The following is a 22,633-nucleotide window of genomic DNA, read 5'->3' as shown; positions in this document are numbered from 1 at the left end:
CTAACTGGCTCATGCTGGGAGGACTAGCTTCTATCATGCTGGACTTTCCAGGTAGAAAGTGATATCATTTGTTGGTTCAATAATATTACATTAATAAAATTTAAACAAGTTTACAATTCTGGGACACCTGAATTTCAAGTCATTGTCCTATTTCCTATATTGAATTATTTTGGGGTCACAGATTTTATTAGAAAGGATAAAGGTATAAATCAATTGTGTTTTCCTTATAGAATCTGAGACAGAACACAACAAGCAATGGAGATTTGGTTAATGTGGAGACAATTACCATAACGTTATTTTTTACACTATCTTAATAAATGTTCGTACATTTTAAGTTATTAGATGTTTAGTTTAATGTTGGTTTATTAAAATGTTAAAGATTGAGAAGCTCCTGGCTGTAATCTAAGTATGCAGTAGATCAAGACAGGAGGAAAGCTATGAGTTCCAAGCCATCCTGGATTACAGAGTCAGTCCCTGTCTCAAAACAAACAAATGAACAACAGTAAACAGACAAAAGCACCATCGGAGCTGGAGAGTTTGCTCAGTGGTTAAGACCGTGCTCTGCTCTTGGGAAGGACCTGAGTTTTGTTCCCAGCATCCATGTCACACAGCTCACAATCTCCTTTGCTTCCAGCCCCGGCCTCCACGAACATCTGCACTCAAGGGTACATACCCACACACAGTCATAAACACGTACAGCTGACTGAAAGCAACATTGACTCATTCTAGAAATCTTTGAAAATACCCTGAAGTATAAAAGAAATAATCAATGTTATTTCTTTTGGCCATAGTGCATCTATGATATTCTGTCTCCCCTGTCAGTTTCTTTCCTTCAGCATTCTGAGGATGGCTGCTCTACTAGTTGGTGGTGTCTGAGATCTTTTCTCCAGGGTAGATACGGATTTCTCTGCATTGCTGCTTCTAATATGGCTGAATTTGAAGTTGTTCCTTCTTTTGTGATGTGACTAACTATAGGTTCCTTTCAGCTGACTGTGCATAGAATGTTTGTTTGTTTGTTTATTCCAACTGTTAGAATTACTGTCAGGACTCTTGGGAAATTTTCAACCATTGGGTACTGCCTCCCCTCAGTTTTCTAACATTTTCCTGGAATTTCAGTGAGGTAGAAGCTGGGCCACCTCTTTCTGTTTTTTTATGCCCCTCTTCCCGACTCTTTCTCACCTTTTCTAGCACCCTGTTCCGTGTTGCACACTGTCCATAGATATCCTCTATCTCATTGGTTCTGGTTTAGAGTTCCTAGCTGAGATTCTGCCATTGAAATGATCAATGAAATCTCATGTGTTGGGCTATGTTTTACATTCTAAGTTTTCTTTCTTTTTCAAATCACCATTTCCCCTTCCATACTGGAATGTATGAACTGATCTCACCTTGACAAATTTCAGTGTTGCAGACCTGATCCCAGTATTTCAGAGTGTGTCTGTATTTGTAGATGAGGCATTTGACTTGGTAATTAAGGTATAGCAAGGTCACAGGAATGGGACCTAACAGTGCATCTCATGCCCTTTTATGGGAAAATTACGGCTGTAGACATGCTTACACAGAAGGACTTGACTGTGTGAACACACAGCAAAGAGGTGGTCATCTGCTGGTTCAGAAGATCATAGATCCCAAGGAAACTCTGGACTTACAGTTGCAGAACTTTGAGAAAAGAGGCTGCTGTTAGTCTGGACACCCTGTGTGTGGGTGATTGACAGGCCTAGCACATCAGTGTGTGCACTGGGACAGGTTTTCTATCTATTTTTAATCTCTCCATGCTCAACATAATTTGGTTTATTTCCTGTTTTTTCTTGCTTTCTAGCTTGCTCTAGGGATACCTACATTGCCTATGTAGCCTGTGTATTTTATTGTATTGCTTTTCCTTGAGGACTTCAGTCAGTATGTTTCTTGGGAGTCTGCCATGCCCTGGATGAGTTTGAGAATAATAATCCAATGTACGTAGACAATGAATGTTACATTGGCTCATGTAATTTCAGGTGCTGGGAGGCTTTGTGTCCTCATTGTCTAGAAGCTGTCTTTTCTTCTTCTGTGAAGACAAGGTTCGTTTTGACATCCTGTTCTTCGAAGGAGAAAGGAGTGTGCCAGCCAATTTATTGTGGCGACCTGGCGTCGCTCATTGCTGAACTCCATGAGATCTGAAGGTTGATTCTCGGCTGCCCCACTGGGGTGTCGATAATTAACATTCATTCTAAGTTTGTCAGAGAAACACATGACTGGTGGTAGACATACCCTTTTGCCTCTATCTAATACCTGCAGTTAGTCATAGAAAACCGCCAATTTCAATTTGCCGGGGTTTTGTCACCAGGATCTAATTTTACATCAACTAAAATTATATACTTCTTTTGGGTTGAAAAGCCCAGAGAATTGTCATGTGAGTCTCTGGAAAGATCGTGGAGAAGCATAAAAACATGAAATATTCTCATAGAAAAGCTTCAGTTAATTTTGTTTGCTAAGGATTTGGCTCTGAAGGAGACTGCTTGCTGCACATACACAAGGCCCAGGATTTAACCCCCAGAACCACAGAGAAACAAACAAAATACTAGGGAAGACCCCCATACAATAAGATACTCTGTAGCCAGAGACCTCTGAAAAGGGGCAGTACCAGAAAGCATGCGGCCTGGATATGTGTTTTGTGTCGCTTAATCTGTGTTTAAAACTTATGTTCGCATAGATGGATATGTTAGAAGGTTTAGATCATATAAACATCTGACACACATGTAAAACATTTTAATGACTGAGATTTGGCAGTGTTCATTTATGATTGTATTCACGTGGTGGTGTGGTTTTCCAACAACCCCTTCAAAGTTGTTGTCAAATTGCTGGAAATTAGAATGAAAACATTTAGACTCGAGGAAATATCAATTGTAGCATATTGGGGAAATTCCAGAAAAAAATTTCTCTGAAATATTTAATAGTGGTTACCAATTGAAATTACATGGGTAGAGGATATGGAGGGCCAATAAGAGGTTTGCTTGAATCAGAGTTGGAGTTTTTCAAAACTTTTATAGGCGTTTATTTATTTATTTATATATTTATTTATTTTATTGAATATTTTCTTCACTTACATTTTAAATATTATCCCCTCTCCTTTTTTCCTACACCCTTTAAACCCCCTATCCCCTCTCCCTGATTCTATGAGGGTGCAAACCCCTTCAGTTCCTTCAGTCCTTTCTCTAACTCCTCCACTGGGGACCCTGTGCTCAGTCCAATAGTTGGCTGAGAGCATCCACCTCTGTATTTTGTCAGGCTCTGGCAAAGCCTCTCAGGAGACAGCTATATCTGGCTCCTGTCAGCAAGGACTCCTTGGCATCCACAACAGTGTCTGGGTTTGGTGACTGTATATAGGATGGATCCCTTGGTGGGTCAGTCTCTGGATGGCCTTTCCTTCAGTCTCTGCTCCACACTTTGTCTCTGTATTTGTCCACATGAGTATTTTGTTCCCCTTTCTAAGAAGCACTGAAGCATTCACACTTTCCTTCTAGTTTTCCTTCTTCTTGAGCTTCATGTGGTCTGTTAATTGTATCTTGGGTATTCCGAGCTTTTGGGCTAATATCCACTTATCAGTGAGTGCATACCATGTGTGTTCTTTTGTGATTGGGTTACCTCATTCAGGATAATAATTTCCATCCATTTGCCTAAGAATTTCATGAAGTCATAGTTTTTAATACTCCATTGTGTAAATGTACCACATTTTCTGTATGTATTCATTCCTCTGTTGAAGGAGATCTAGATTCTTTCCAGCTTCTGGCTATTATAAATAAGGCTGCTATGAACATAGTGGAGCATGTGTCTTTGTTATATGTTGGAACATCTTTTGAGTATATGCTCAGGAGTGGTATATCTGTGTCCTCAGGTAATACTGTGTCCAATTTTCTGAGGAACCACCAGACTGATTTCCAGAATGGTTGTACCAGCTTGCAATCCCACCAACAATGGAGAAGTGTTCTTCTTTCTCTGCATCCTCGCCAGCCAGCATCTGCTGTCACCTGAGTTTTCGATCTTAGCCATTCTGACTGGTGTGAGGTGGAATCTCAGGGCTGTTTTCATTTGCATTTCCTTGATGACTAAAGATGCTGAGTATTTCTTTAGGTGCTTCTCAGCCATAGGTGTATATTTAAATGCTTGTTTAATATACTGAAAAGAGAAATCAGTGCTTTTTAGTTATAAGCAGCTTTTTGTATGGGTTTCTCAGAGATAGGCTGTCACCCCAATACCATTCCAATTGGTAGACAGAGGTGAAGGGCATTAACCTGAAGATTCTGAGGGCCTCTCCATGCTTACTTTAAAACTACTGATTTCCAGTAAGTGAAAATTTACTCTGGGTAGGAGAGAGGGAGGGTGACTCAGTGTAAGACACTTACTGACCCGTCTTGAATACCTGACAGATGGGGCCAGGCACATCTCACTGCTACCGGGTCCCAGTGGGATCCAGTCCCCTTCAGCCTGTGTTGATGGTGCTCATTACTTCCCAGGCATTGTGCACATTCAGCACAATGAATTCAGCACAAGGCAGGTCTCATTTATATTTGAAATTTCGTTTTGGTTTTGCAAATGTAGCAGCCCCAATCGCTGCTCTGACACACTTTATTTTACTGCGGTGGCATTCTGTGTTCTAGTTTATTCTGCCCCAGTCTGGTTCCACTATTGTTTTTCAAAGGCTAGCTGACATCCATGAGAGGAGCCTAGGCTTTGGGAGGTGAGTGATAACAGCCACAAGAGTCCACTCAGATGGACAGCCACTTTGCATTTGCTCGTACCTATTTTTACGGATGACTATCCCCATTTTATTATCCAGAGGTAACTTCAAGATGACTTCACATTAATTTTTAAAGTGTTCTGCCGTTCTCTAGAGTTCTAGATGAAACTGACTTCTATAAGCTTTTTCATTTGAAGATGATCTTGTATTTCAAAGTTTTTGTACCTCACTCCATGGAAGTTTTAAATTCTCTCCCCACCCCCCATACAAGATTCTTAGTTGTTTAAGCCAGCTAGAATATCGAAGTTCTTTTTAAGCATTATGGCTCTATAGGGGGGAATCCTCCCATCCTCAAATGATTTCTGGTTGCTTCATAAAGCTCCACACTCACACAGAAGTCTAGACTAACTGACCTCCACTATGGAGTGCAGATTTTGAAATCAGTCTTAATGTGACATTTCCCATTGCCTACAGACATACACTTTTATCCTGTGCTATTTCTGCCTATGTTTGAATAAGGTAAGAACTACATTATGTACTAGTTCTCACATTGTATTTTAGTTCATGCTTCCAAAATAAGATACAATCCCTTTGGCGGGATTTAGACAGTATACGAACCAAGGCCAGAGTTTCCCAGTGTGGAAGCTGATCTGCCTGAGAAAAATATTATAACATCGACTTAAAAAACCCTCTTACAGAGAGTTTTTGGATGGGACATGCTAGAGAATGGTTGTCACCTCTCGGTTTTGGACTCTCTCATTCCTGCCTGTCAGCTGTTAACCTCTGGCCTGTTTTAAATCCACATGAGCCATGAGGCCGAATAGAGAGAGAATTTGAGGGTCATGTGAATTTGAGGCTATTCTCCTGGCATTTCAGAAATTAGAATTTATACCATTTTATTATCCAGAAATAACTTCAAGATGTCTCCACATTAATTTTTTAAATGTCACCTCGAGACGTTCTGCCGTTCTCTAGAGTTCCAGAGGAAGCTGACCTCTGCTGGCTTTTCCATTTAAAGAAGATCTTGTATTGCAAAGTTTTTGTACCTCACACCATAGAAGGTTTTAAACAGCTCTTCTAGCCGAGGTCATCCCTCTTCAATATATAAATTTAATAGGATTTGTGTGTGTCTGTAATTCATTAAAGTTAGATCGTATTTAATGTGGTAAATCTTTCATCCAAAGATCTCTATGCATCTTGATGGACTGACTACCTTAGGCCAATTGTTTTTTTCAGTGTGTCCTTATGAGGTAGTTGGTAAGTCTAATGCCTCATTTTACAGATGAAGTACAGAGGAAGCTGAGAGAGGCTTAAGATGTTCTCCACATCCTAGAGCAGGTTAATAGCACATAAGCATTCAAGGCACAGCCCTATGATTTGAGAGATGTTCAACCTCAATTCAGGGTATATCCCTAATTCTGCTCAGAATGCTGTAGTGTCTGTGAATGTTAGTATATCATTACATGCCAGTGCTTCTGGGGATGAAAGTGGACCTGTGAAGGATTTAATAAAGTAGCCATTCTCCCTATCTGCCTTAAATTAGATTTGGGGGAAGTGTGTGTGGTTGAAGTGTCCTTGCTGCATGTAAGTAGGGGTTTCTGTAGTTCAGTCATTCGAGGATCACTGCCAGAGCCTGGGATTTTGTGGCCAGAGACATTAGGTGAGACTGAGATTAGTGATGGTTTTCTGCTAATGGAGGCTCTCAGAAGCTCAGAAATCTTTCTCCTGTCAGTGAGTGAGAGTATCCCTCTCTCTGGTTCACTGAAAGTGGTAAGGACATGTGTCAGCTCCTTAAAGCCAGCAGGTCCAGGCAAGAGAGGTCCCGTTCCGGTGGGGTCTCTCTGGAGCTGAGCGGGATGGTGAGTGTTGGCAGCCCAAAGAAACACACCAGGAGTCTTGTGGAAGCAGGAACTCAACTTTAATGTAACCACCTCTTGTTTATATAAACTTGGATCATAGGAAGGAGGGGTTTTGGTGGGGTGAGATGACATAGGGGACAGGGAAGGGTGATGGAGGGTAGGGAGTGACTGACAGAGCCAATGCCAAAGCTCTACATCAGCAACAGCTGAGCAGAGGCAGGGCCAAACAGATCCTGTTGAGTCACTCTGGGACGGAAGTGACTAAGACAAGTCTCAAACTCGATTTGTCCTCAAGGCCCAAACCAGAGCTGAAATGGGGCCCAACAGCGTCTACACACCGAATGGGAAGGGCATACACCATACCACAACGGACCAGCCACCCTCTCTGGCTCAGAGAAGAGGGTTGAGTGAACCTCGTGGGGGAGGCAGAGCACCTGACTCGCCCGTGGGGACCCCATGGCCACAGCGGGAGGTGCATGGCATTCAGGCAGGACGGCTGCGCCCCTGCCTTCCACGCACCAGCATGGATGGAGAGGAGAGCCTGGGGAGGAGAGACGAGGGGCAGTGGTAGTAGGGCTCAATATGACCTCAGAAAAGTAGGATTTGATTCTAAAGCAAGTTTGACAATCACCACACAGACTCTGTTTGAGCTCTTTGTGAGAATGGAAGGTGTCCCTAAGACAATTTTCTTTCACTGGTGAATATTTATAGCAACGAATATTCTTTCTTTCTTTCTTTCTTTCTATCTGTCTATCTATCTATCCATCCATCCATCTACTATCTATCCATCCATCTACCCGTTATTCTCTCTCTCTCTCTCTCTCTCTCTCTCTCTCTCTCTCTCTCTCTCTCTCTCTCTCTCTCTCTTTCTCTCTCTCTCATCCTTTGCTCTATCTATCCTAAAAGTTGTATAAAATAATGTCTTTGATTTCAAGAACTTTACTGATTTTATCTGATTGGGAGACTCTCGCTTTTCTGTGTATTGAGAAATAGTCTTGTTTTTAGGAAAACTTACTAAAATGTGAAATGCTTATAAAAAGAAAAGCCTGCTACATAAAGAATTGTCGGTAAATGTTAGTTTTCATCATTATTTATGAAGAAGTCGAGAGAATGAGAGAGGAAAGAGGGGAGGATATATCTTAGGGTGTCTTTGGTCATCTTCTGTCCGGCTGCCTTCACTAGGCTCATGTGATGACTGCTACAGTTTCCACACTGCTCCTCCCCTGTTGTCACTTCAGCTTTTGCAATCCGTTTCCTCACACTGAAGCTAACGGGAACTTAATAAAATGCAAGTGTGAGCGTGTTGATCAAAATCCATCATTCTTCATGTATTCATAAGTTACCTGATAGGAGTGGCAGCGTCTGTGTGCCAGCATGCAGCTCCTGACTCCTCTGTGTTTAGTTAGTCACAGCACACAAGGTCCTCAGACTTCGGCTAGCTCTCTTTGCCCCTTCTGCTCTGTGTAGGTCTCCACTCCTTGCTGAGCTGAAGCAGTTTCCACTCCCATTCCATAGTCACACCCTTTGCACATGATGTTCCACCCATCTGCTGGGGATCAGTTCGTATGCCTTCTGACACACCGGGAGAGCTACTGCCCTACCTACCTCTCATGTTCAATTAAAATAACTCTTTTGTTCCCCTCATCCTGCCTTAAAGAGTTCTATCTTGTTTCCTCTGCTTTACCCAGGTTCCAATTCTTAGCATGTTATAGATGGTCAATAAGCACACATGAATGAATGATGCTACTACATAATAGTCGTGGAACAAATGCTAAATAACTGACTCAGAAAAAATTATGATAATTACACTGTAGGACTTGGTCTTTTCGAGGAAGTGGTGCCTTTCACAGTGGGTTTTCTTGTTGGTGGAAATAAGGCATACAACCACCCTTTATCTTAGTCAATTCTTATAAAGAACATTTAGTTGGGGCTGGCTTACACGATCAAAGGTTCAGTCCATTATCATCAAGGTAGAAGCATGGCAGCATCCAGGTAGGCATAGTGCACGAGTTGCTGAGAGTTCTACATCTTCATCTGAAGGCTGCTAGCAGACTGGCTTCCAGGCAATAGAACAAGGATCTTAAAGCCATGTCCACAGTGACACACTTCCTCCAACAAGGTCACACCTACTTCAGTAAGGCCACATCTCTTAGTAGTGCCACTCCCTGGGTCAAGTATATTCAAACCACCACAGAGGGGAAGGCTAGTTCTGTCCCTAAAAGGGTTCATGGTCAAGGAGAAGTCAAGACTCTGGTATTTGTATGCTTCTTCTGTCAGAATTGAAAATAATCTCATGCATCCATGCTAAATACGTATTTGAAATATTTAGTTGTGGTGAAAAATATTGTGACTCAATAAAAATGCGGTTTTCTTCTTACATTCTTATTTCTCACTGTGAAAACTTTCCCTAGGTCAATTTAAATGGAACATTTAATCATGTGCAGTACCTCCTGTTGTAGAACAGTGTTTATAAAGTGTTTAGTATTTGCTATTTTGGGGACTGACTACTGGAAATCAAAACCAACGAATTGAAAATAACAACAAAAGCAGTGTCTCCGGTCAGGAGTGTGAGCATTAGCAGTAGCTGCAGCCAGGACGCTGTACAACTTGGTCTTTTCGAGGAAGTGGTGCCTTTCCCAGTGGGTTTTCTTGTTGGTGGAATTAAGGCATACAATCACCCTTTATCTTAGTCAATATGCATGCTCAAGGAAATTCCCATTTTGCATTGATTTGCCTAACACATTATGCAATAGAAATGGTCTTTGTTGGGTTCAAAATTAAGAGGGAGGAGGGGATTTGTAGTGGGGGTGGAAGGAGAAAATGATTTCTTGCGGAACCTCAATGTATGGCTGGCCTAGGATGGATGGCGTCATCTCGAGCCATCCCTATGATGCTCCTGCTGTAGACAGTGGATGTGGGAGAGAAACAAGCCTTCAGAGGGTAACTCTAAAGTTCCCAGAGCTTACTAAACCGGCCATTAATCTCCGACCTTGTCCTCCATGCCCTTTGCAAAGGTGCCATCTAAAGGCTGTTCCAGAAGCCACAGTGTTCACATAGGAAGTGGTCAGTGTCGCTGCCTGAACTGAAACTCCAGCCATGCTGTCTGAAGAGCTGAAATAAGCATCAAAGAGTGGAGTAATGATATGGTAGCTGTCACCTCTTTAGGTACCAGGGGGTGACCTGTGCCATCTGTAGACAGTCTGGGTAAAGGAGCAAAAGATACAATCTACAAAGAATCTGTCTAACCTGCCAGATCCCATTGAAAAACAAGAGTAGTATGATGTAGATTGTCAAGCTATCACCCTGCACTTTTGTCTCTAATTGAGTATGCGTTCTCTTTAGACACCTCTTATGAGTCACATGGAAGTGGCAGGGATGATTCCAGGTCTTTTTTTTTCTGGTCTTTTGATTGATAATTAGGTTTATAAACCAGGCAAGCTATGTATCTAAGTCTTGGATATTATAGAATTTAATCTGAAACAAATACAGATGAAGACATAAAACCATACAGGCAATTAACCCTTTTCTCCTGATTATTAAATTAGTGGAATTCTATTTTAGGAAAAAATGGAATAACTAAAATATTTAGATGTTTCCAGGGCTGACTGTTGAGTCTGGTGAGTTCTAATGTAGCCTCAGGTGTTGTGGAGGCTCCTGCACTGGGGGGCAGACATTCAGAAACCATGAGCGTCCACTTAGCTTCCTTCCCATCCTTGCTGCTTTGCACAGCAAGAGGAGGTTCACCACATGGTTCACAGTTGAAAGACACCAAGCACTGGTCCTCCTCTGAGGCTGGCTTCAGATACTGCACAATAGGCTCTGACAGGTCTGTGTTTTGTTTTTTCATTATTTCTCCTTAATGTATACTTCCATGAGGCCTCTTTTCTTTTTCCCTCTCATTTTCTTCATTCTACCTCCTCTGGACTCTGCTTACAACCTTTATTTGTTGTTATTTTCTTTTTCCTGGATTCTGTACGTTGCTGTAATAACTATGAGACAGTAGCATGACTTAGCTAAGCTTCTGGTAAGAATACCTTGCATCTAGCCCAAGAACAGCAAGTAAACTGTCCTCCTCCCCATCCTTAGACCTCAGTCTTGAGGAGTCCTTGGTTTCCAGGCATCTGGGAACATTGGCGGCTCATTTCAGAGGAAAGAAGACTATAATGATAATTTATAAATGTGGGATTTGAAATTTCAGACATAGATTATGAAGTTATCATGGAGAATTTTTTGTTCCTCGTTGGCAGCTGTGTTTCTCTCCTGACAGCTGTGAGATCTGTCTGTGGAAGATTTATCACCCAAAAGAGAGGGGTATGGATTAAAATGGAAAACCGGGATTAGGAAAGACTCTTACATCAGTCTCTGACGTGTCCATACTAATTCTAATTCTCTTAATTCATTTATTGATTCCTCCAAGACACATTACTTTCATGCCATGAACTAACAGCTGACTAATTTTGACAGTTTTTAATAGATTAAAATAACATTGCTTTATAGTCTCCAGATTTAAAGATTCCAAATTCTGCAGTTTTGAGACCCTTAAACATGTGCCTACTGTGGAAGGGCTGCTCAAAGGATGTCTATTTGTGTTGAAAATGTAAACCACTAGGGGGCACTGTGGACAAACTTTTGTCCTTGGTGTTGCTGTATTGGAGATAGCATTTAGTCAATTACCTATACCTGTTGTGGTGGCTTGGATAGGTACGGCCCCTATAGATTCATGTGTCTGAATGCTTGGCCTATAGGGAATGGCACTATTAGGAGGTGTGGCCTTTTGGAGGAAGTACATAGCTGTGTAGGTGGGCTTTGAGGTCTTAGATATATTCTCAAGTCTGGTCAATGTGATCCAGTCTTCTCTTGGCTGCCTGTGAAATCCAGTCTTTTTCTGCTGCCTTCAGATCAAGAATTAAATTAGAACTCTCAGCTCCGAGGGAGTTTGTGGCTCCATGAGGAGAGCAACAATACCAACCAACCAGAGCTCCCAGGGTCTAAACCACCAGCGTGGGAGCACTTAGGGAGGGATCCATGGCTCTAGCTGTATATGTAAGAGAGGATGGCCCTGTCGGGCATAGGTGGGAGAAGAGATCCTTGGTCTCATGAAGGCTGGACGCCCCAGTGGGTGGGAATTTGAGGGTGGGGAGGTGGGAGTGGGGGAGTAGGTAGGGGTACATCCGCCATGAAGCAGAAGGAGGGATTAGGGGATAGGGGATTCCTGGGGGGGAGGATGGGGTAAGGGGATAACATATGAAATGTAAATAAAACATTCAATAAAAAAAAAAAGAACTCTCAGATCCTTCTCTAGCACCATGTCTGCCTGGACTTTGCCATGCTTCCCACCATGATGGTAATAAACTCAACCTCTGAAACTGTAAGCCGGTCCCAATGAAATGTTTTCTTTATCAGAGTTACTTTGGTCATGGTGTCTCTTCACAGCAATAAAACCCTAAAAAGATACCTGCACTGATCCAGATAACTATTTGAGAAGTACTTCATAACTTAGGAAGCATTTTTTTCTTTTAGAAGCAGCAAATATATAATATGTTCATAAGTCTTCCATATGGCATTATACAGTCCCCAATATAATTGTAGAACTCCGATATTTTTTTTGCAGTGGGAAGTTAACAATACAACCTTCCATATACAACTTGTGCAGATATGATATGGAGTTTCTAGACTACACACATAGAGGCCTTTTGCTGGCATAGAACAAATGTGTATCATTCATCTTCAAAAACAAACAACAACAAGATACCCAGAAGACAGCATCATGGGGTTCACTTCCAGTTTTGACAGGGATAGAATTCATGGGTCCTGTCCCCTGGGGCCTACTGGGAAAATTGGCTTTCTGAAGGCCACTGTTCTACTTGTTCTGTGCTAACATTTCTTGATTCTTCCAGATTCAATCCACCCTGTGGAGCTTTCTCTTATCCCCCTGCCCCAGGCTGACAACTACAGTTTCTTATAATTACTGTCCAGCTGGGGCCTTCATTCCGACCATCTCTGTGGGAGCTGGCCTGTCCCCATGGAGCTGTAGAGTCTCTGTCTTCTGCCTTGATATGTGTCCCTCACCTCCACAGAGCTGGCCACCATCTTCACCTCCACAGAGCTGGCCACCTTTCTTACCTGGAATGTAAGGATTCCCTGGAGGTGGGGTGTATCCAAAACACAGAATTCTGGAGAGGTGTCAGGGAAGCGCATTTCAAATAACCAGCCTAAAGCCCCCGGAGGTGGGTCTGGGGTGTGTCATGGTGGAGAGTGCTCAGCTGGGAAAGGTACCGACAGCAAAGCCTCAGGACTTGAGTTTCACCTCCAGGATCTACACAGTGAAAGGAGAGAAGTGACTCTTATTGGTCATCCCCTGACTGTCATCTTCATGTGTGTGGTGTTGTATGCTCATAGACAAAATAAACAAATACAATGCCATAAAAAACAATGGGGGTTGGGGGAGGCTGCCTAGTTGATTCTGAGAAGGCAACTGTTCCTCAAGTCTTTCTGTCAAATGTCCTGATTTAGTGGTTTCTTTTGTTATAGGATTGTGTTTTCAGGCAGCAGGTGTGTCACTGTCACCAGGGAGATGGCAGAGATATCGTTGGTTGCTTTTGTTTTGGCGAGATGATGAGAAGCAATGTTTAATAAAGATGGACGTCCATCTTATCTTCCTGTTTAACATTCTACATGAGGCATTCCCACTGACACTTTCCACAAATGGAGAAGACCTTATTCACGGAGCCTTTTGTGTGTGTGTGTATGTGTGTGTGTGTATGTGTGTGTGTGTGTGTATGTGTGTGTGTGTGTGTGTGTGCATCTCAGATGACAAATAATTGAAAGTAAAGGTTGGCAACGTCCTGCTTCACCAAGCTTTCCTTTTACTTTTTTTTTTTTTAGGGTAATGAGGAGACAGATGGTACTTTTTCTGTAGATGCCAAAAAAAAAAAAAAAAAGAAACTCACAAAACCCTCCCAAGTCTCACAGTTGTGGAACGAATTCTTCTGTGATTTGCAGAACCAGTCTTCAGAGTCTATTGGCATCCCTCTTTAGCCCCTATTTCAAGACCTAGAATGACAATGGAGTAATTTTGGATATTCTGAATGTTTGTCATCAGAAGAGGTTTGAGTTGAAGGACGATCATTGTGTGTATACAGTTAGTAACTATATACAAAGCAAGGACCAATCCAGTCCAGCTGGTCAGTATGGCTATTCTAATGGGTGGGATATTAAGACTGTATACCACCCCACACTTTGAGCTACCATTTCGGCTTTGAGTCTGTGGCCTGCTGTGTTGTCACAGGTAACATCATAGCCTAAGCAGAATGAAGATGTCTTCCTCAGGAAGATAGGTGAGTTCTTCATGTTGTGGTTTGGCTAGACAGATGAGGCTCGCCTATTCCTCACTTGTGTCGGAGACACAGAAGTGACAGAGCTCCAGGCTTCTCAGGGTTCTTTTTAACATCTGACAAGTCTTAATGTTCTGTCTGCATAAGTCACATACTAATTAGTAATTAAACACCGTTATTTAATTAGACTATCTAGTTGGCGCATCACGCATTAATTACTCTCGGATTGGGGTGTGCCGGCTGTTCTCAGTGATGGGGCTACTCTGCTGGGTTGTTTCATGCTGCTTGCTGCAGCTGTGCTCAGACACAACTCTTCTCTGCCGTCTTGAATTTGGACAGGAAACATCCACAGAGCCAGTCAGCGATCAATCTGAATGTTCAAAAAAGCCAAAGGAATCCATGGAGGATGAATAAAGGATTCCCCCTCCCTTAGGAGACCTACTGTGTTTTTTTTCGTTTGTTTGTGCTTTGGATTTTCTATCAGCTCTTTTGAAAATGACAAGTTTCGTCTAAGGAAAGGTCATGGTTGTATCACATACAGTGAATTTCCAACAGTCCTTGGCATCAGCAGGACCTCTCAGACTCTCAGCTCTTTCCTAAAGATTTTAGTGAATCTGGTGTACTGGGTGAAATACATTTGAAAGAATTTTAATCAGAGTCATGGTAATTCACAGTTATTTTAATAAATAATGTTGTACTTGTACACTATGAATTTACCCATTGTGCCATCTCTTCCATTCCTTGTTAGAGAGATAGGGCCCAGTGTTATAAATCCTCACAGTGCGTAATGAATTTTCAGCATCTCCTAGGACCTTATCAATTATTTTATCCCAGAAGTGCTCTCAGTAACGAACCCTGATCTTACAGCTCTACTTACCCATCAGTAGACTTCATCAATGCCAGTGGGTCTGCCTGCATGGAGGTCAGAAGGGTTCGTGGAGTGCTTCTACAGGCTAATTATATTTTTGTTTGAAGGACGACTGTGTGTGGTGAGTTTTATGGTGAATAGCAGCCGTGGCTTTGAATACATTTAGTTTCAACACATCTGTGACCAGAGTTTTCCTTTCTCAAATATGACACATGTAAAACCCAGATGTGGATGCCATCCAGATCTTAACATGACAGGAATGCATCCCTGTCTACTGGAAGGAAGTAATCACTGCTGTCTGGAGGCTCAGTTCTGTTGGCTGAGAGAGGCAGAGAGGTAAAATAGAGGCTCCAAGAGATGTTCCCTTGTTAGGTTTGGCTGTCAGTAAGGACAGACACTAGGGCTGTGGCCTAGATCTTTATCACCTCCCTGGGCTTCTCTTTACCACACATTTCTTCATCTCTTCTTCCTCCTTCTCCTTCTTCAAGATACAAAACATTCAGTTTCCTCCCCCTCAGAGTTCAGGGGATACCAAGGATGAGGAGGCAGAAAGACCGTAAGAGCCGGAGGTGGTGGATGACACCAGGAGAATAAGGTGCTCTGAATCAATGAAACCAAGCCCAGAGCTTACAAGGATCAGAGCAGCAAGTATTGGGCCTACAAGGGTCTGCCCTATGTCCTCTGTGTATAAATTATAGTGCTCAGCTTAGTATTTTTATGGGACACTGAGTATGAGAAGGGCTGGCTCTCTGACTCTTGTGCCTGCTCTTGGAACTGTGTTCCTCTTGTTGGGTTGCCGTGTCCAACTTCAGTATGATAGATTTGCTTCATTTTGTTGATTTTAGTTTTCCATGTAGGCTGTTACATCTTAGAAATCTGTTCTTTTCTAGTGAGAGACAGAAAAGGAGTGGACACAGACGGGAGGGGAGTTTGGATGGAACTGGGAGAAGTAAGGGAGAGGAAGATATAATCAGGATATATTGTTTGAGAAAAGAATCTCATTCTCAATAAAGGAAGAGAATTCAGAGATTATGATCAGTCTAGTCATGATCTGAAGTCACATTAAGTGTTTTTATTTCATAAATATAATTTGTTTTTTTAAATTTTTTAAGATTGCAGTTTCATCAATCATTTGCAATAGTCACATAACATAAGCTATGCAAGGGATGTCATCCATACCACACAGAAAGCTCGCCTGTAGCCTTAGTTATCAACAGATGAAATTCTGGCTCTTGAGAGATCTAAAAACACTTTAATAAAGCTTCTATGAACATCGCTGTTTTATCCCCTCAAATGTCTCTGATTTTTCCCTTACTCAGTGTATAGCAATCCCCACCTTGAGAGAAAGCTTCTTCCATCCGAATGCAGCTCTGGAGACACAACATGCTAGTTACGGTCGGCGAAAATATTCAGCAAACACATATCCTTCCTTCTAGGACCACCCTGAGCAAGGTAATGGTTTAGTAATGGCAAATCCTTAGAAACTTCCAGTAATTAGTGGTGCCTGTTAAAAATAAACTAAAAAAAAAAAACCAAAAAACAAAAAAACAGAACAAACAGATTAAAGAAGCCCGTGGAGGATGTGTCATATGCGGTGTCAGGACCTATGCTGACTCTGATTGAGAGCTTGGCACATTGACCATGACTGGGCCCTGTGTCAGCCGCGTTCAGATATCCTTGCCACGTGTCATCCGTTCGTAGCTGTTTTATGTCTGCTATATTATTTGTAGCCCAGTCTGATCTGAATCAGGATTCTAGCCTCACTCAGAGGTGGTAAGCCTCGCATTATCCCTCTGTATGTTTTCTTCTCTTGCTCAGAGGTCAGCTGTGAGGATGTGAAAAGTGAAAGCTGTAGAACATGGAAGCCGTTTCAAGGTCAAGACTCTTGCTTCTGGATTACCATTGGCTGAACCCCGCACTGCCAGCTGGGAATTATTCACTTCCGTCAATAAACTGACAGAGCCTAACATTTTACGCAAATGAGCTAATATGTTTAACACCTCGGCATATCCTAAGGCTGGGAATGGTCATTTAAATTTAAGCCGAGAGTGTATTAATGAAAACATCAGCTATTCTCTGACAATTCTTGGGTTCCTGATAGTCAGGGTATTCATGGGTAATTCTGAGAATCAACAGTCTGATAAAATTAACTACCGATGAGAATTCGGCTGTAATCTCTGCTCCACTCGGGGAAAATGCTCCAGACAGAATGGAAGCTATAATTCGAAGAAATTATGACATCTAAGATTGATCTTCAGAGTGTTTCAGTGTACTCAACAAGTAACTCACGCTGTTTGATACTAGCTGAATGTGAGGAACATAACCATGAGGCGTTCGCAGGAGAGGCACTTGGCTCTGTCTGCTTGGGTCTGAAATCAGGGTGCAGATTGTGAGTTTGCTTGTTGAGATTCCAAACAACTGGAAGACTCTGGCATTTTTCTCTGTTTTTTACTTTGCAGGTTAAGCGACATGTACTTTACACAATTAATTGATTCCGTTTTGTGGGTATGAGTGTTTTGCCTGAACGGTACATTTGAATACTACATGAATGTCTGGTACACTCAAGAGGTCAGAAGGAGGCACTGGATTCCCAGAGTTAGAGCTATAGATGGCTGTGAGCTATGATGTGGGTGCTGGGAACAAATCTTTTGGGAGAGCAGTTGGTGCTCTTGGGCACTAAGCATCTCTTTATGTTGACATGCACTGTTCATTTTTTCATATATAATTTTCAGTGATTCTTTGTGAATTTTACATCATTCACTCTTCCATATCTACTCTCCACCCTTATAATCTCCCCTCAAAAGAAATTAAAAAATGAAAATTAAACCAAACAAAAAAGCCCTTCCCTGTGGAGGCCGCAATGGGTCAGTGTATCATACACTACACCCTTTTGTCCGAACAGCTTTACTTACAAGTATTCAGTGCAATGGGTCACTGGTATGGTCGAGGCTTCTGGCTTCTGCTCCACCATCAACACTGGATCCTCACCAAGATTCTTCTGGGATATCCTGTTGTTGCTCTGTGTCGTGGAGATCTGCAGCTCACAGATGGGGGAAATGTTGGGGTAAGCCAGTACAGAGTGTGGATCTGGGTCTGGGTAGTTGCTGAATGTACAGTTTCGACAAGTGTGCCGTGCTGTAACCAGGCAGCAGGTGGCCTTGGTATTAGCATAACCTGGCTGCATGCCGTTTTCTTCCTCAAAGCACCTATGGATGGCTAGTACCAAACCCCAGCTCTCACATATACAAAGTGCTTTGAGTGTATCCCTTGTAAGGGCATGGCTTGCTGTTTAGAGACTGCTTACATGGTTTCTCCCTTCTTCACTACAAGTTCTTTTCTTATTCATCTTCTGAGGGATAAACTCTTGCCTCAGCAGGTCTCTAGACAACAACTTCCCTCTCTTGCTATACAGATACTAAAAGGACTTTGGCAAAGTTTAAGAAGACACAGTAATGAAATGCTGAGGTAGTTTTTTAATTCAGACAGGTTTGGGGCAGAAAACCAAAATTGCTGTCTACCTGTTGGAACACCTCGTTTTTTATTCTACTGAACTTGTATTAAAGAACCCTTTTCCTTGAGAAAAGGAAACTTCTCCAGAGAAGATTTCTGAGGTTTAAATATAACAGATGGTATTTCAGATCCTCTGTCGGTTGCATATGTGTGAGAACTCCTAATTTAGGTTCATTACACAGCTACAATTTGTGACAGTTTGTGGCATTCTGCTCTAAGGAAAGGCTGGCCCCTCCCCCTCCTCCAACCCTTCCGTGGAAGCATCTGCAGGAAATTTCACATGACCCAGGTCACCATCCTTCCCCATCAAAGATGGCTCTGTGTGGCTACTCTTTGAAAGTCGATACAAATTAGCACGGGTCAGTGATCTTTTTCATCCCGTGCATGGCACATCACACTGACAGCTTTGTAGTTGTTGCAGATGACCCTGATATTATATGGGTTATCACTTCCAGCTCTGGGAGAAGCTTTATTTTGCAGTCTTGGCATGTTCTTTGCTGGGGTTGTATTTCAGCAGGGCGTCCATTGTTGTGTCTGAAGCCTGTATATGGAAACAAAGTAGCCGCATACACTGTTTCTAAGCGGCACTTTCTGTTCCCGGTCCGGTTGTCATTTATTCTCTGCCTTCCGTGTAAACTTGGACTATGTAGCTTGAGAGTGCCCAGGAAGGGACACCACCGTCCCACACCACATGCCATTCCTCCTTCTCTCAGGGGTGCTCCCAATGGGTGCTCTGTTGCTACATCATAGCCTCAGAAGATATAGTCCTATACGTCTGCGATTTCTACTGAAACCTTCCCACTAACTTCCAGGATTTTTATTTAACTGCTGTGCTAAAATTTTTATAGCATCACAAATCACACATGCATGTTACTCATTTTACTGGCTTCCTTAATAGTTTCTGTGTTATAGCCAGGAAAATATGTACTGGGTCTGCCTGTCTGGAACTATACATATGCCCCATTTCTGACTGGCGGTTACATAGGCAAGCGTTCTCTTAACACTTTATTTGATCTAATTTAAAACATACCTGAAGGATTTTAAAAGCAGTACCAAAAAAAAACCAGTAGCCATAGTTAGTAATTAACTTTTAACACATTTATATGATCATTTCTCTTTGTACATATGTATCGTCTTTTTGTGTATAGCCTTAAGTCCTTCATGCATTTTTTTAAAAAAAGTGTTTTTGTTCATAAACAAGGGCCAAGACACAATATAGCTATAATCTTAATTCATAGTCTAACCTTAAGTTATAACAACTTCCATGGTCATCTTTGGGACTGCCTTCAAGTCAAAATACCACCTAGCATTACACAACATATTTGGTCATCACACTTCTTAGTCTCTGGAGACATCAAGTGACTCTTTAGATTTTTATAACATTGACAAAAGAAAGATAGATCAATAGATACTATTATCAAGTTCGTTCGCTTGGATGTATCTGCTAATTTCTCATGGCTGGTTTCTAATGTTGCATTTTGTTGAGACCTTGCAGGAGAGAGCCTTCCTCCTTATTGCATTTGTGAGGAGATATAGTTTACCGACATTTGTTGGTATTTAAATGATGGTCAGGGTGATGCTCTAAGACCTGTCAGCATGACACATAAGCAGCACAAATGAGCACGTCCAAATGCAAAGATGCCGGTGTGTGAGTCATTACCTCCAGCCTAAGGACCAAAACAAATGTTCTGCACTCTGAGGGCTTTTAGATTTAAAGTGAATGCTTGTCATTTGTTGGCAATCTAGTTATGTATAAGTTGATTTACTTTTACTATTTATGTATTAATGTGTGATGCCAGTGATGCCATGTGTGTATGTGGGGTATTGTGTGTATATGTATGATGTTGTGTGATATGTGTGTGATGTGTGTGTGTGCTTTCAAGAGTGTGTATCCATGGACACGTGGATACATGTGCATGCGTGTGGATGCTAAAGGACAATATCAGGTGTCTCTTTAGATTGCTCTCCGTTGTATGTTTTCTGATAGAGTTTCTCATTGAACCTGGAGAATTATGGGTCAGTGAGTCCTAAGAACCTTCTGGTCTTTACCTCCAGCTCTGCAAGTTACAAACACATGTGGCTGTGCCTGTCTTTTATATAATGCTGGGATCCAAACATAATTCCTTCTACTACACAGCAAGCCCTTTGCCATCTGAGTCATTTCTTGGGCATCTTCTTTTCTTCTTAAAAATGTGTGTGTGTGTGTGTGTGTGTGTGTGTCTTTGTGTGTGCCTGTGTGTGTGTCTCTCTGTGTGTGTATTTGTATTGTCATGGGATTAGGCCAAGGAGGCAGAAAGAGAACATGGGGAAGACAAAGTGTTCTTGAGAAAGTCAGGAGGTGACTGTAGAGGGCAATAGAACACAGGTGACTTGAAAGCAGAGTAGAACTCCAGGAGGAGAAAGAGGACAAATGAGAGGGGGGATGAGGAAGGAGGGTCAACCAATAAAGCATTATGGGGACGCCACATTCATACCATTACTTTGAACGCTAACTAGAAGCAACATAACGGTTTATAGAAGTGTGTCCAGCAGAAGCAAAGTGGTCCCTCACAATGCATAGGTTTTACATATGTCTGATGGGGGGAGTGGTGTAGCTCAGCTGTGTCCTGCTGGACTGCCTGGCATGTGTGAGGGCCTGAGTTTGATCTCTGACACTCATAAAGAATAAATAAAGGTAGGTTTTTTTTTGCATGGTGCACAATTAAGGGAATTTGCACAATTCCCTTAATCTTCTCAGAGATTTATTATAAAGCTTTGGAAACTCAGTGATTTGGGTGGTAGAACAAGAAAAGAATGACTGTACACACGAGTGTAGTTTAGTGGTGTTGTGTGTAATGTGTCTGCTCTAGAGCTGAGCTGCTGATTATCTCTGCAGATTATCCTTAGTCCATTCATAATGCATCATAGCTGTAAAGCCAGCTCCCTCGGCTACTAGAGGAAGTAACTGAAGCTGGGGGCTGAGGAGCGATTTGAAAAGGTCACACGCATGCTGTGATTTAAATCCAAATATTATTTTTAATGATAGTTCCCAGAATTTTGCACAATTCCCTTAATCTTCTCAGTAGATGCACATTTGAACAAGTGTTTCTTTCTTTCTTTTTTTCTTTTCTTTTCTTTCTTTCTTTCTTTTTTTTTTTTTTTTGGTTTTCGAGACAGGGTTTCTCTGTGTAGTCCTGGCTGTCTTGGAACTCACTCTGTAGACCAGGCTGGCCTTGAACTCAGAAATCTGCCTGCCTCTGCCTCCCAAGTGCTGGGATTAAAGGCATGCGCCACCACTGCCCAGCTGAACATGTGTTTCTAAGTTTCTTCTTTCTTATGTTTAAGGATAGATGGATGAAAACAGTCCTGGGTGGCCACGCCCCGTGACTGGCAGGACGTTTTACTTGTCTTCAGCTAAGGGAGGCTGGTGATTTTTTTCATGAAAGAATCAAAGATAATTAATAGGACTTTGATTTTTTTTTCTGTCCAGAGGAGATAACATACTGATCTCCATTTTTATCTTCCCGGTCAATAGCAAAGGGTGTGCATTTAATTATAGTGTCTTCTCATTCTCTGATGCTGCTGGCATGCTTAGAGAATCATACATGCTTGTAAGTCTCTGAACAAAAAGGACAAGAGAAGGTAAGTTTGGATGAGGAATGCTCTTCACTGTCACGTGACAGAGGTTGAATTTTCACTAGTTTCCCAGTGACAGGCTTTATATTTGAAAAAGAAAAAAACCCTCCTGCTGTAGACACCTAGAAATGTTGGATAAGCTGCAACAAAATATCCTTGTCTACCAGCTATAACCCAACAGGAACAAATGTGGTCCGGAGATATCGCATGGGGAAAGAGTTACTATCCGCTACAGTTATAGATAGCGTGAGGGATACTTTCAAAGCAATGACCGGAGAGAAGTAGGAAGAATTTATTTGTAGAAGTTATATATATTCATGTGATAAAGCACTTAGGGGTGGGCACCTTCCTGAGCATGCTCAGTTTAAGGAAGATGGTTGACAGACACATTTGGGAGAGTGCCTAGGTCAAGGTCATGGGGCACATATTTTGAAGGTTGAGATGGTAGACAGGACTGCATCTGGGCACACGCATACACTGCATCATAAACTGTTAGTTGAAAATAAAAACAAGGATTCTTTGAGATTGAATTTGGTATGAGTTTTCCCTTGAAGATGCTCACTGTGCTTAGCAGCTAACAAGATGAGAAAATAAAAAAATAAAATATAATAAATTTAGAGATAACCCATGGAAAAGTAATACGAAAACATTCACAAGTAGCTCTCTCCTAGGTATTAGTATCTTCTCAGTGAAATTATAACAACCAGATTCATAGTAGACAGCACTGGTATTTTAC

General features: G+C 41.9%; 1 protein-coding gene across 1 annotated transcript in view; it reads left to right on the top strand.

Moving 5' to 3' along the window:
* Tmem117 (transmembrane protein 117) overlaps nt 1-22,633 on the top strand; it is a 437,212-nt gene that overhangs the window by 109,875 nt on the left and 304,704 nt on the right. The gene's annotated exons all lie outside the window — the stretch shown is intronic.

Source organism: Grammomys surdaster, unplaced genomic scaffold (genome assembly GCF_004785775.1).
Source record: "Grammomys surdaster isolate TR1022 unplaced genomic scaffold, NIH_TR_1.0 125878, whole genome shotgun sequence".
NCBI lineage: Eukaryota > Metazoa > Chordata > Mammalia > Rodentia > Muridae > Grammomys > Grammomys surdaster.
The sequence above is the reverse complement of the archived record's forward strand: the minus strand, read 5'-3'. Positions and strand labels throughout refer to the sequence as shown.